Source organism: Bubalus bubalis, chromosome 4 (assembly GCF_019923935.1).
Source record: "Bubalus bubalis isolate 160015118507 breed Murrah chromosome 4, NDDB_SH_1, whole genome shotgun sequence".
Lineage (NCBI taxonomy): Eukaryota > Metazoa > Chordata > Mammalia > Artiodactyla > Bovidae > Bubalus > Bubalus bubalis.
In genome coordinates, this window is record NC_059160.1 from 100905895 (window position 1) to 100921254 (window position 15360).

Genomic DNA, 15360 nt, shown 5'->3' on the forward strand with positions numbered 1-15360 from the left:
AACCAGCAGCTGAGCCACATCCCTCACAGCCCCCTCAGTTTAACCAGCATCACGAGGGCTGATGTTTCCTTTTAATAAACTAGTGGATGGAGACGTTCTGGCCTAAGGATTAGAACAAGTACTAGCTAGGGCAGAGGAAAGATATTCGTGTGCATGGGGTGTAGGGGAGGCAGGGACTGATGGAACAGGGGGTGTACAGAGAGCAAGAGAACAGCCATCTTGAGTATCCAGACCATACAACAGGATTGGAAGATAAACCGTCTGCCCCCGGGTAGAAATATTTGGCTGCTAAGGAAAAAAATTTAAATATTTGGAGTTTACTGACAAATAATTGTGCTCAATTCATGAGCAAATTTAATGATAAAAACAGGTCTGTAGTAGATAAGTGGAATTACATCAATGCACTATATGCTTCGTTTTCCCTGATGGCTTATACAATAGGCTGCCTTAGCAAGTCACAAGATCTTAGACTTCATGCACCAGAGGATTTATGAATGTACATTGAATCTAGGAACACAGTGTAATTGCCAGGTTGTCCCTTAGAGGCCCCAACTGTGACTCAGCCAGATAACACAATGGTAGCCTGGCCTTACTAGGAAAATAGGTCAATGGCTTGCCAAGAGGAAGAAGTTAGTGGGGGTGGAAAGGGTGTGTATAACTACTTTTTGTTTGCAAAGTCCATCAGTTGCATTTTCTTTTGGACCAAATCTCAAGCATGTTTCTATTAATATTAAAAATAAAGCCTCTGACTTGAAATTCTTCTCATAATAAGGTAGGTTTCACAACCCAAAGCTGTAGGAAAAATAACTCAATCACCTTAAACTTCTAAGTTTATAAAGTACATGAATAGAAAAAATTGGCAGAAATACAATACATAATGTAATTAGGAATATCAACAGCTCATAAGTAGAATTTAGTTAATCCACATGACACAAAGTGATACAAAATTAATACAGTAGATTTAACATATGTGTGAAAATTATATTGAAATATAACCAAGTTTGCTTTTTTGTCCAAGTGTATTTAATACAAATGTTGACCACATACTGTAACACATAAGTAAGTCACAACTCTGTATTCCATATATCCAGAGAGTAAATCATAAAATCAGATTTACTAATCAGAAAACATGAAAAAGTAAACTTAACTGAATAATATTCAGGCCAGATAGTAAACTCCCAAATGTAGTGAAGAGTATTTTTAAATGCAAGTAGATATGTGATATGTCAAATTAGATGAGATATAGCCAAAATAATGAAAGTATGAACCAAATGTCTCCCTAAAAATGTAAAGAGTGATCATAATAAGTAAAAGGAAAATATAAAAATGTTATATAAGGAAATGTGAAAAAAATAGTTGGCACTTTGAAAATGTTGAGGTTAATCATTAACCAAAAGAGAATAAAACTTGTTTTACTTCAAAAGTAATTAATATTTGGCAAAACTAATACAATATTGCAAAGCTTAAAAATAAAATAAAATTTTAAAAAAATAAAAAAAATCAAAATAAAAACACAGTTACTGGTAGGGCTTCAAGAGTAATTAATACAGTCGCGGTTATTTCATGGTTACTTTAAAATTTGTTCATTCAGGTTACTACTACTGAACATTTTTAAAGTAAATGTCAGGCATCAATCAGAATGTAAAATTTTGAGAAATCTAATAGAATGTGATATATGCTGTTTATTTCAAGGTTTTTTTCAGTGGCTCTTGAATAGCAGCTAAGTATGTACTTTTTATCTAGCTCTGTGTTGACAGGAGATGGATATGTCAGGCTAGCATTAGTAGCTTTTGACACAAATCCTTTTCTTTTACGGTCTTATCCTCATCCTTCTGCAGACTCCGGGTTTGGAATAAGAAGTGTGAGGAGGAGCAATCTGTAGAGTACACACTGGCCTTCTGTGAACAGGAAACTCTTCACTTGCACGTCTTCTTTGAACAGAAGCTTCTAAGGTCTGTCATTAAGAAAAGTAATCGTCTGTCTTAGTCTTCTACCTCTGTTCCTTTCAGTGACTCAAAACCAGGGCACATCAGGATGAGAATAGGACCTATTCATTTCGTGTGTGTGTGTGTTTAAAATTTTATTCTAAGTTATCTTTTTTTCGGAATGTTTCATTTCCTTTTATTTTTTTATTGGAATAAACTTGCTTTGCAATGTTGTTTTAGTTTCTGATGTGGTGGTGGTTTAGTCACTAAGTTGTGTCCAACTCTTTTGCAAGCCCATGGACTGTATAGCCCACCAGGCTCCTCTGTCCATGTGATTCCTCAGGCAAGAGTACTGGAGTGGGTTGCTGTTTTCTTCTCCAAGGGATCTTCCTGACCCAGGGATCAAATCCAGGTCTTGTGCATTACAGGCGGATTCTTTATCGACTGAGCCACCAGGGAAGCCCCAGTTTCTGCTGTACAACAACGTGAATCAGCCATATTTCAAAATGATTTCATGTTAGTAAAATAAAATGGGTAAAAAGTTTAAAATGAAAAAGTAAAAAAAAAAAAAAAAAAAAAAGGCATGTATCGCATTCAGGTGAGACACCTCTCTGCCTTACTCAAAAAACCACTACGGTTTGTCCAAGATATTGGTGAGGCCAGATCAGAGGATGAGAAGCCTCACTGAGGCAAGGGATTGTGATCCTCTCTGCTGGATATACAGGGGGAACCTTCCAAGATCGGGGCAAAGAGCTGCTTGTAGAATTGACTTCAGGATATTTTTGCGTCTCATGATGCTAATGAAACACTATCGCTACCTTAAATTGTTTCCTCAGCTTAATCCCCAAAGGAAATCCCTCTGCTTTTCAGAGATAAAAAGTTGGTAGAACAAAGAAAGTCAGGGGAAGCACAGGGGCCTTTTGCTATAGAATTTCACTGAAGCCTTTCCAAGCCCCGAGGAGAGGACCCAAGGGCTACTGTTTATTCCTACACCTGGATTAAATATCAAGGTCTGTGAGAAGATGAATCATTTAGAAACTCGACGTTCTTGTAGGGAGCTGTTGCCTTTTTAGAACTCTAATAACCACTGTGGTGAAGGCAAAAATCTCATAGAAAGTTCAAAGTTGTCAAATCCTCTTTCTGCCCTGCTCTCAGCTAGTGGGAGTCTAAACCACAGAGCGCGAAGGCCCGCGGTGACTGGTGACGTTGATCGTTCATTGTCTCTCTGCAAAAGAGAGATTAAAGATGCAACATCAGTGTGAGAAGAGAGCAAACTGCTTGCGGTGGCGGTTCTTTCTCAAGGGAACTCCTGTCTAAGACTTTCATCATTTTTCATTTCATAAGACTTTTTCATTTTCATTTTGTCCTTACCCTGAATGATTGAGACAAAAGACACAGGACTTGATTTTGAACCACAAAAAATCATGAACATGAAACACACATATGAAAGGAGTCGTGGCCTAGTAGGGTCCTGACTCAGATATCTGTTTCCTGTACAGCACACATGTATTCAAAAGAGCACATCAAAGCTCAGCTCCTACCCCGGGGTGTTTTGGAAACAGCAATGGGAAGTAATTATCAATTACCATCAATGTAAAACACTAGAGATGATAAAATCATAGACTATATTTATTCAACATTAATATAAACAGTCGATATTTTAGATGGATTCTAATAACCCAGTAGCGGTGTAGCCAAAATGTCTTATAAGCAGCTCTTCTTAGCACTCCTCTGTGATATACCTGTACATCTTTTTATCTGGTGTTGCTCAAGTTGGCCACTAGTTTAGCCAGAGTTGCAGACTGCGTTTAGCAGACACGTTTTGTTTGGCTTCTAAAGTATTTTGTTTTTCAAATTATGTGCCCATGTTTTGTTATTGTTCAGTTGCTAAGTCGTATCTGACTTTGCGACCCCATGGGCTGCAGCACGCCCGGTTTCCCTGACCTTCACTATCCCCTGGATTTTGCCCAAATTCATGTCCATTGAGTCAGTGATGTCATCCAACCATCTCATTCTCTGCTGCCCCCTTCTCCTTTTGGCTTCAGTCTTTCCCAGCATCAAGGTCTTTTCCAATGCCTCTGCAGATTCAGCTTCAGCATCAGACCTTCAGCCTCAGCCCATGTTTAAAAAGTGAATAATTTCACATTAACATGCAGCTTTCTGACTTCCACTGAAAAATAAGAAGGACTGGTATTATATTAATGTCGTGTAGTACATATTATGTATTATATCTTACGTTATTATGTATCGGGCATTCAGTTCATTCGGTGGTAGCCTCCAGTTCACCTGTCTGCTTGTCTTTGTGGTCCTGACCTTCTGTGTTGAGTCCGCATCTGGACAGTGTGCTTGGGTGTCTCAAAGGTACAGCTCTCATGATCTTGAAGACTTGGAAATGCGGGAACTAAGGAAACACAGTTCTCTATTTCGAGGAAACAGGAATACAGTGATGGATTAGTACCAGGGCCCGGGCCACAAGCCTGTTCTCCTCACTCCTGAGCCAGCCCTCTTTCCACTGTCCCATCTTGCTTCCTTTGGCTTCTATATTATTTTATTTCAAAATGGTAGCTGTATTTCAAAAACCATAGAGCTTTAAAATAACCATGTTAAATGAAAAAAAAAAGGAAAAAATTCACACTGTACAGTACGATTAGAACAGTGTTAAAAATAGTACACTGAAAAACGACTTTGGGCCATGCCATTGGGAAAACTTTTTTTCCACAAAATTTCTAAATAATTATGTATTAACTTTTAGAATAAAATAAAGCTCTATTTTTTAAAATATTCTAAACACAATGAAGCAGACGCTTTCCCTGGTCATGACCTCCCTTGCCAGCACTTCCTTGCTTCTCTATAGCTCAGATTGGCCTGGTGCCTCCGTGCTGACTGAGATGGGAGGGGAAGTCTGCTGGTGGCTCCATTATTTTCAGAACTTTCTGTCTTGAACACAGTTATGTGAAAATGCCAAGCAGAATTCTAGAGGCAGAGTCACAGATTCTAACCTTGAGTGCAAAACAAAAACAAAAGCACAGACTTTTCTAATGCATCCAGCTTTAGATGCCAGCATTCAGTAATATCCTACAGTTTATGCAGTTATTAGGTTTTCTATTGTTGTGGTTTAACTGATAAGTCACGTCCGACTTTTGCAACCCCTTGGACTGTGACCCGCCAGGCAAGAATGCTGGAGTGGGTTTCCATTTCCTTCTCCAGGGGATCTTGCTGACCCAGGGGTTGGACCACCATCTCCTGCAATTGCAGGCAGATTCTTTACCACTGAGCCATCTGGACTTGCAGTCAAAAACTGAATACACATAAAAACATTGACATATTCTTTCAGATACTTATTTTCTAAGTACCAGCTAAGTAAATTGAAATGAGTCAATACCTTTGTTTATTTTACCCAGTGAAGATGGGTGGTCAGGAGATCAAAAGAAGACTCATCATGTTCCCCTCAAAACCATAATCATTCTTTTGCGTTCATTCTTCATGAGCTTGGTTCTAACAATCTTTGGGAGCCATGGTACTGATTAGGAAGAAAAATCTCTACTCTGATCATTCAAAAGAGTGAAAAGAAGGTACATGTTTGGTTTCATAAAAGCCTTCTGTTTATGCTGGAGATACAGAGCACATGCTTAGAATGGGCAGCTGTCTGATGTGCTTCTTTTTGATGCTGGTTGTTGGAGGTGAGGAGGTAGGATTGAGAACTTTAGAGAGGATAGATGAGGGGGGCAGGCAGAGAAGCTGCAGCAACTGGAAGTCATTTCAGAAGGAGGGTTTAAACATTTGCAGATGGTTAAACATTTGCAGAGAAGAGAAGATTTGGAAAACGTGAGAACTCTGAGCTAAATTATTGTGGGTTCAAAGATTAGACATTCACTTGATTTGTTTCAGGTAATACAGGGATTTTTAGAAGGATATATGTCAGCATAAAGAAGGTAAGAATCTCGATGACTCTGCCGAGCAGAAGATAGCTCAAGGGAGGTTAGCTTACCAATTGGCAAGAAAATTGTAGCTTATAATAGACCATGGAACATTCAAGCCCAGCTCCTCTCTTGAGATTCTATGATCCTGTGTTACATCTGCTGAACTGGTCAATGCAGAAGTCATTCTGGGAGTAAAGGAGATTCACACATCTAAGGTGGCCTTGTGGAGTTATGAGCCTCAAGAAACTCTCATAATTGTTTGGCTCCGACTCTTCTCTGAGGCAGGTATTTGATAAGCATCAGGTTTTAAGGAGTTACTTGTAGCCCAAAGGGACCCTAAAAATTTAAACCAAATTCATTGCTAAGGTTGACTTGAGTAGCAAGTACTTGATGGTGAGGAGAAGGCTTAAGTTTCTCAGCTCCCATCACTATTTTTAATTGAAGCATTGAAGTTCTCACATTAAAATGTGTGAATGGAATAGTACTCAGCCATAAAAAGAATGAAATAATAACATTTACAACAACATGGGTGGACCCAGAGATGATCACACTAAGTGAAGTAAGTCAGAGAAAGACAAATATCATATGATATCATTTATATGTGGAATAATGTAAAATATGACACAAACGAACTTATTTACAAAACAGAAACAGACTCACAGATATAGAAAGCAATCTTATGGTTACTAAAGGGGAAAGGAGAGGGAAGGGATAAATTAGGAGTCTAGAATTAGCAGATACAAACCATTGTTTATAAAATAAGCAACAGGGGAATTATATTCAACATCTTGTAATAAACCATAATGGAAAAGAATATGAGAAATAATATATGTGTATATATATATATATAGATGCATAACTAAATCACTTTGCTAATACCTGCTAATCACCAGGAACTAATAACAGCATCCATTTTATGAAATAACTATATTTATACCTATTTTATCAATTAACAATATTTCAATTTTAGAAACGTGTGTGTGCATGTGTGTGTGTGATAACACACCTCATCACTAGTGACTTATCAAATGAATTAGGCAGTAATCTAATAACGAAAAGCTGATAATTTCAGGAATGGCAACCAGAAAGTAGCTGTAGGAGTAACCAGTTACATTAATTTTCAGTAATTTCTTGGGTCTTTTCCTTTGGGGCATTGATTGGGGGACAGAAGAGAAGGAAGGAGAGAGTATATGTATTTTGGACACCTGCTCTGGGACAGGCTCAGGCACTTTCTGAGGCTTCCTAGGGTAGGCAACTAAGCCCTAGAATCCTTCATCACTTGGGTGATGAATGAGTGATGGTCGGGCTTCAAAGCTAGATGTAATCTTCTGAAAGCACTGTATTTGTGGTATTAACTATTTCACAGGAAAGGCGGGAAAATCCAACCTGTGTTGATTTCTGTTCATTGTTTGCATTAGATCAAACTAAAGCTACATCATTAACCTCGGCATGGGAGTCTCCTTGGCTGCAGCCGACTGACCCATGCAAATTACAAATATTTGAATTCACTGATGCTGTTTGGGAATTACTGCAAGTGTAACAATGACACATTGTTCAGTTCTAAGCACTTTGTAAGGACCTGTCTTGAGAAGGGTTTTACTTCGAAATTATGAGGCAAAAGGTTGAGATTAAGGCTTAAAGAAAATAACGTTTGGAATTCAGCCTCCAGTAGGGGAACTGGCAAGCAATCTGTGTTCAGCACTCTTTTCAGAAGTGTCCTGAACATAGCTGTATTCCTAGAGACCAGGCTTGCCCGGTGGGGCTAAAGAAAAAGAAAAATCCAATCGTGGGAAAGAACGTGAAGAAAGGAAGCAAGGGAAAATATGGAAAAGGCAACTCAATTCACTGGCGCTTATCTGTTCTTCAGTGAACAGCCACTGGGTCAGCCATTGGCTCTGCCCCTACCCTCAACTTTCAGGGGGCCCCTTCCTCACCCCAGGACGGGTTAACCTGGTCGAGAACTGCATGAGGAGCGGGTGATTGGGGAGTGTTGTGTGGCTAGAGCAAGCAGTTACAAGACCGCAGTCCTCTTGGCTTAAGATCCACATTGTGCAGGACATTCGGATAACCCCACCCCAACATCGATCCCATCCCCCTCCCCACGGTGTAGCCGCCATGCATGGATGAGTGAGCGCTGGCTGGTCCAGGCTAACAGGGCAATCCCATTTCCCTGGATCTGGGGACTGGTTGGGGTTCATCTGAGCAGGATGAGCACAATATGTTCTTTGTCTGTCCGCGAAGGCAGGAATATTAGACCCAGTTGCTGCTTACAGCATCTTGAAATCTCAAGAGGGGAGTCACCTCGCATATAAGCTGACATAGGCAAGAAGGCAGAGCTGTGAGAATAAGAAGAAAGGGCTGCGCCAGGCCCTGAGTGAGCCGTCCCCGGAGCCGAGTACCTTCACACTTTTCCCACCAGTGTCATTCATAGTTCAGCAGGCTTTGGGACCAAGCACCTGAAGAAATACAAATGTCACTGGCTGCTATGTGATAGGTGTTAAGTGGGAGGGAAAGCATTCCGTGGCCGAAAGCATCTGTGAAATACTGAATTACGCAAAATGCAGCCGTTTGCAAGCCATTTATAAATGAATACATTTTATAAATGTCCAGGAAGGAGCTCTTCTGTGAAGGGGTATGTAGACTTATTCAACTTAGAATCAAACGGATTATTTGTTTTTGTTTTCATCTGTTTTCTGAGAACACATTAGGCTTTCGGGAAACTCGGCTTGGGACGATTTGCTGAGTCATCGTCAGGCATCTATACTCTAGGGAAGTAGCCAAAGAGAGACGGACAGTAGGTACTGGGCTTGGAATGTGAGACAGAAGCCAGGACGAGAAGCAGAAGTGCGCCTTCTTTCCCAGACCCACCCAAGAGCTCCTGAAACTGAGGGGACTTGCTCAGAGGGTGACCCGCTGTGCTGGCTGTGTGCCAGTGCCACCTCTGGGCTTTCGACGGGCACTCCATCCCCACCCATACTCTAACTCAGCAGACCCTCAGGGTCCCAGGCAAATTATACACATACACATACGTGCACATGCTCAGACGCTCAGCCGTGTCTGACTCTTTCCGACCCTGTGGACTGTAGTCTGCCAGCCTCCTCTGTCCATGGGATCTCCCAGGCAAGAATACTGGAGTGGGCTGCCATGCCCTCCTCCAGGGGATCTTCCTGACCCAGAGCTGGAACCCATGCCTCCTGTGTCTTCTGCATTGCAGGCAGATTCTTTACCCACTGAGCCATCAAGGAAGTCCATACTTTTGTAAGATAGATATAAAAAAGATTGATGGATACTGTCTATTTATATCTTATATATAATAATAGGGCTTCCCTGGTGGCTCAGAGGGTAAAGTGTCTGCCTGCAATAATAACTGTCTGTAGCTACAGATGTTTGTTTTCTGATGATAGTGAACATTCTCACTTTAAGAGGAATGGTAAATATACTTATGTTTTATCGTTATCTATGTGTGTTTCTATCTCTGTCTATCTTTATCTTTTGTCTATCTAGTGAGCTATTTCCCTGAAATAATTGAAAGTTGCAGACATAATGCCCTAGTTTCACTAGATATGACCATGTGAATTTGTTAAAAAGACAAGGACATTCTCCCACATATACACAGTATCACCATGCAATCCATTCATGCCACTCAAATTTCACTTATTATTCTAGTATGTACTACCCCCACCCCCCATTTTTCTCTCCTGTTTCTGGTTCCAATCCGGGATAATATGTCATCTTCACTTTTGATGTCTCTTTGATCTTCAATCTGGACTTGTCTTTCATGACTGCTATGTTTTTGAAGATTTCCACCAGTTGTTTTGTAGAATCTCCCTCAGTTTGGATTTGTATGGTGTTTCCTTATGATCATTTGCATTTTGCCAGAACTATCATGGAAGTGGGGGCTTCCCTGGTGACTCAGATGGTAAAGAATCTGCCTGCCACGCAGGAGACTTGGGTTCGATCCCTGGGTTGGGAAGATCCCCTGGAGAAGGACATGGCAACCCACACCAGTATTCTTGCCTGGAGAATCGCATGGACAGAGGACTTGGCGGGCTGCCATCTGTGGGTTTGCAGAGTTGGACACTATTAAGCAACTAACACACATACATACACATCATAGAAGTGGGGGTGTTTCTCTCAGTGACTCATATCAAGTGACATATAATGTCAATCTCTCCCATTATTGGTGATGCTTGTTTTGGTCTCTGGTCAGAGTCAGGCAGGTGTATTGAAAATCATAAACCTGGGGTTAAATGCCACCATTCCAACTTTGAGAAGTGCCTTTGTCCCAGCTCCACACAAGAAGATAATAAAAGAACCCAGAATGAAAAGGAGCGCACAAGAAAGTGTATTTACTAAGGGAAATCAGATTTTCTTAGTTTAATAATTTCCTTGATTATGAATGAGAAGAAAAAGCTGGTTTTTCTTTTTCTCTTGTCAAACAGAAAAGGGCATGTTATGGTTGGCACATTCAGGAAGTATCAAGTTTGCCGTTAAACAGATTATAAAACATGTTAATGCAATAGCAAACCGTGAGATTATTCTAGGTCATGTTTCTGTTGCTTACTCAGTCATCTATTTGCATGAATCAATTTTAACCTCCAAAGTTATCCAGTGTAGTCCAAACATTAATAGTGTATAAGTTGCGAATGGTTCAGAGAAATGACAACTTAGGGCTGGAAATGTTAAGTGTGCAGCAGCTGTTTTCAAAGGTAAGTGGCACATTGCGGAAACAAGGCAGATAGCCGTCAAAAAAATACCCAGGATCCCTCGTGGGATGGAGGAGCACCAGAATTCTTGGACAGTACAGGCTTGGAGCAGCAATCTGTCTAAAAAATGGATGGCTAAGGGTTGTCTTCAAGGTGTGCCATAGGCAGCACGCTTTTTTAAACTTAGATTGCATGCAACAGATCAGTGGAAGTATAACTCTCTAAATATGCTTTATACCCACTTCACATACTACTGAGACAATGTCCATGATACATATCAAGTAATATGATTATTTTTATACGTAACAAATGGCCTAAACCAATCTGACCAAGAGATGATCATGAGGGTCTTCCTGAGAAATTTCAGCAGTCTCTTCTAACAGGCCAGTGGGCCTTACTTAATCGACACCAGGCAGTATGTCACAATTCAAGCGAGTCTCTGAGAGAAGGCCAGACATACATACATGTGTTAGCAAGCAGGCAGGAGCTTCTTCTGTGGATATCAATCAGCATCTAACAGGCATGGATTGAAGGGGACTTGCTGACATACAACAGGACTATACAGACAACATTTGAGTTGGATCAAGCAAGAGGGTCCTGCAGGATGTGGAAGGACCCAGGGCAAAGAGGCCCTGGACCTCTTGAGAGTCACCAAAACATCTAAAGGTGCCACACAGCACAGATACACCGAGTTGGTTCTTGTGTTGCTGCTTTCTTATTGCAAGTTTCTCATTCTGCTTGTTATAGAAAGATCAGAAAATACAGTCAACAAAAAATATCAGAAATCTATGATCCCATTTGTCATGGACTGCCAATTTTAAACATGTAAATACATATAGATAGGTATCTACAAATAAATATATATTTTTTACACACATGGGAACTTTGTTTTTCTTTTAAATGTATAGTCGTGTCCGATTCTTTGAGACCCTATGGACCCTATGGCTCCTCTGTCCATGAGATTCTCCAGGCAAGAAGACTGGAGTGGGTTGCCATGCCCTCCTCCAGGGGATCTTCCAGACCCAGGGATTGAACTTGCATCTTTTACATCCTCTTACATTGGCAGGTGTGTTCTTTACCACTAGCACCACCTGGGAAGCCCACATACATAGTTAATAGCTTTCTATATCAATTCATGTATTTGAAAGTCAGTGCTGATTAATAGATTGGTTAAATAGAACCAGTCTGCTACTGTGAGGCTCTTAGATTGTTTCTAACTTTTTGCTTTCACAAAAAATCCTGCCAGAGAACATCTTGACAAAATTCTTTAATGATTTCCTTAAGAAAAATTCCTGGAAGTGATGTTGCCAACTGAAAGTTCATGCATATTTAAGTTTTCTTTTCCTGATTTTCTTGTCTTTAAGTAATACGTGTTCATCTTCTTAACATTTGCTTCCTATTTCAGTGAGAAAATAAATGCCACCAGAAGATAGCTTCCACTCTCTCCCACACCACTTCTGCCACTATCTGACCTGAGCCCTGCCTTCCCTTTGCTTCCGGACTGGATGCCAGTTCCCCCTTGCCTATGCACAGACACTGCTCCAGAACGTGTCTTTTCACTTTTCTGCACCATCAATTTTTCCTCTCCTTCTTGTGGATCATTATTATCAATAAAACAACTCTTATTTTTCCCATCTCTCTAAACAAATAAACAGAACCCTTCGCTGGGCCCCGTTTCCACTTCTAACGACAGATCTATTTCTCTTCTCCCCTTTGCAGCAAACTCCACAGGAATTGTCTTCGTTCACTGGTTCCGGTTCCTCCCATTCTTTCTTAAACTCACTTCAATCAGGCTTTCATGCACACACTCCACCAAAACTGTTCTTGTCAAGGTCAGCCATGACCTTCAAGTTGCTGTAGTCAATGAACAACTTTTCCTCTCATTTTACCTAACCAATCCACAGCAGTTGACACTGATCATGAATCTCTCTCCTTGAAAAAGGTGTTTTTTTTTCTTTTTCTTTTCACAAGGCTCAGAATATCATGAGCTCCTGGTTATCCTTCGCCTTCACTTCTTCCTTCTCAGCATCCTTTGCTGGCTCATTATCATCTCCATGAACTTAACTCTAGAGTGTTCCAGAAGCCAGGGTTTGGACACCTCTTTGTTGTTTAAAGGCACTCTTGGTCATTTCATTCAGTCTCTCGGCCATAGACGTGTTAACAAACTCCCAAATGTAACACTCCGGCCTAGGCTCCTTCTCCCACCTGTATCCTACCCCCAACTCCAGATCCATCCCTCCCTGACATTGCAAATACAGTGTGTCCAAGACTGAACCCCTGGTCTTCACCTTCCCAACTGTTCTTCCTACTGATGTACCTGTGTCAGTCAATGGCAACTCTAACTAGCGCCATAAACCTTGGAGTCTTCCTTGATCTCTCTTGCCCCCTCACTCTATCCATCCAAACCTTCAGCAAATCCTGTTGGTCACATCTTAAGAATATATCTAGTACCATACCATTGTCTCCACCACTACGGTCTGAACCATCAGAACATCTTCCCTGGACTGTTGAAAGAACCTCATGACTGGCCTTCTTGCTTCCACCTTCCTCTCCTAGTAACTATTCCCAACACATCCAGAGGGGTACCAACAAAGGATACGCAAGGACATGTAACTCTGCTGCTCAAAATCAGACAATGGCTTTCCATCTCACTCAGAGTAGAAGTAGAGTTCTTGTAAAGACCTTAGTTTCACATGATCAGCCTTTTTAACGTCAGATCCTGCTACCTTCCCTTCTCTTGGTTGCTCTGTCCTCGCCTCATGCATTATTTGCATTGTGTTATTTGTTCTGCATGGAAACACTTCTCTATAGACTCCTGAAAGACTTATTCCCTCACCGACACTCAGTTTTTGATTAAATCTCACCTTTCTCTGAGCCTTTCTTGACACTTATTTTAAAAAACCACAATCTGGGGTTTCTCTGTGGTCCAGTGGCTAAGACTCTGGGGTCCCAAGGCAGGGGGCCCAGGTTAGATCCCTGATCAGAGAACTAGATTCCACATGCCGCAACTAAGACCCAGCACAGCCAAATAAATTAATATATTTATTTGTGTCTTAGTTATGGCATGAGAACTCTTAGTTGTTGCATGGGGGATCCAGTGCCCTGACCAGGGATTAAACCTGGGCCCTTTGCATTGGGAGCTTGGAAGCTTAGCCACTGGACCATGAGGGAAGTCCCCAAAATAAATATTAAAAAAAATAAAATAAAATAAGAACCACAAATCTCCACCCCATTGTTCCTGATATGCTTCTCCACTTGATTTTTCTCCATATCATGACATACTTTATTATTTCCTTTGTTGCCTAGATCCTCCCATTAGAATCTAAGTGCCATGAGATTTGTTGTTGTATCTCCTGCACCTGGAAAACCCCTGACATGTGACAGGTGCTCAAGACATGTCTGTTGAGTGAATAAATCTTTCCAAAAAATTAGAAAAGTAAAAGGAGAGAATTAGGGAAAAAAAAAATCACCCATATATTTGAAAAGGAAATTTTAGTCAGCCATGAGGAATTTCAGCCAGACTGAAATTTTAGTCAGTAGGAAAAGCAATCTTGCCATTTAATAACATGAATGGACCTATGGACATTAATCTAAGTGAAATAAGTCAGACAGAGAAAAACAAATACTGTATCAGATCAGATCAGATCAGATCAGTCGCTCAGCCGTGTCCGACTCTTTGCGACCCCATGAATCACAGCACGCCAGGCCTCCCTGTCCATCACCAACTCCTGGAGTTCACTGAGACTCACGTCCATCGAGTCAGTGATGCCATCCAGCCATCTCATCCTCTGTCATCCCCTTCTCCTCTTGCCCCCAATCCCTCCCAGCATCAGAGTCTTTTTCAATGAGTCAACTCTTCGCATGAGGTGGCCAAAGTACTGGAGTTTCAGCTTTAGCATCATTCCTTCCAAAGAAATCCCAGGGCTGATCTCCTTCAGAATGGACTGGTTGGATCTCCTTGCAGTATGTATGAACTCACTTAAAAGTAATAGAAACTACAAAAGGTGTTAGAAAAAAGAGTAGAATTGTAGTTACCAGGGGCCAAGGGTGGGGTTTATGGGGAGATGTTGGATAAAGGGCAAAAAATTCCAGTAATGAGTTCTGAGGATCTCATGTATAGTATGGTGATTATAGCTAATAATACTGCAGTATATACTTCAAAGTTGCAAAAAGAGTAGATCTTAAATGTGTGTGTATGCACTCTCTGTCATGTCTGACTCTTCATAGCTCCATAGACTATAGCCCACCAGGTTCCTCTGTCCATGTAATTTTCCAGGCAAGAATACTGGAGTGGGTTGCCATTTCCTACTCCAGGGGATCTTCCCAATCCAGGGATCAAACTTGTGTATCCTGAGTTTGCATTGATAGGCAGGTTCTTTACCACTAGCCCCACCTGGGAAGCCCCATAAACCTTAAATGTTTTCATCCCCCAAAAGAAATGGTAATTATATAATGTGATGGAGGTGTTAGCTAGAGTTATGATGGTAATCATTTGCAGTATATAATTATCAGATCAACACACAGTACTCCTTAAACTTACACAATGCTATATGTCAGTCAACTCTATCTCAGTAAAGCTGAAAAAGAAACATCCATAACCACAGTATCCAGAGGATCATTGCTTACATACATATAAACTCACATTTCTCCCCCTGTATCCCTATGTATTTTTGGTGGAGTCATTATATGTGTGTGTTCAGTCACTAAGTCATGCCCGATTCTTTGCAACTACTTAGACTGTAGCTAGCCAGGCTCCTCTGTCCTCCACTATCTTCTGGAGTTTGCTCAGATTCATGTCCATTGAGTCAG

General features: G+C 40.9%; 1 long non-coding RNA gene across 1 annotated transcript in view; it reads right to left on the reverse strand.

Moving 5' to 3' along the window:
- Positions 1–3939: 3939 nt before the first annotated feature.
- LOC102393752 overlaps positions 3940–15360 on the reverse strand; it is a 57592-nt gene continuing 46171 nt past the window's right edge. The window contains exons 3-4 of the long non-coding RNA XR_006550656.2: positions 4212–4344; positions 3940–4095 (exon numbers count right to left, since the gene is read on the reverse strand). This is a non-coding gene — a long non-coding RNA (uncharacterized LOC102393752). The remainder of the gene's footprint in view (positions 4096–4211; positions 4345–15360) is intronic.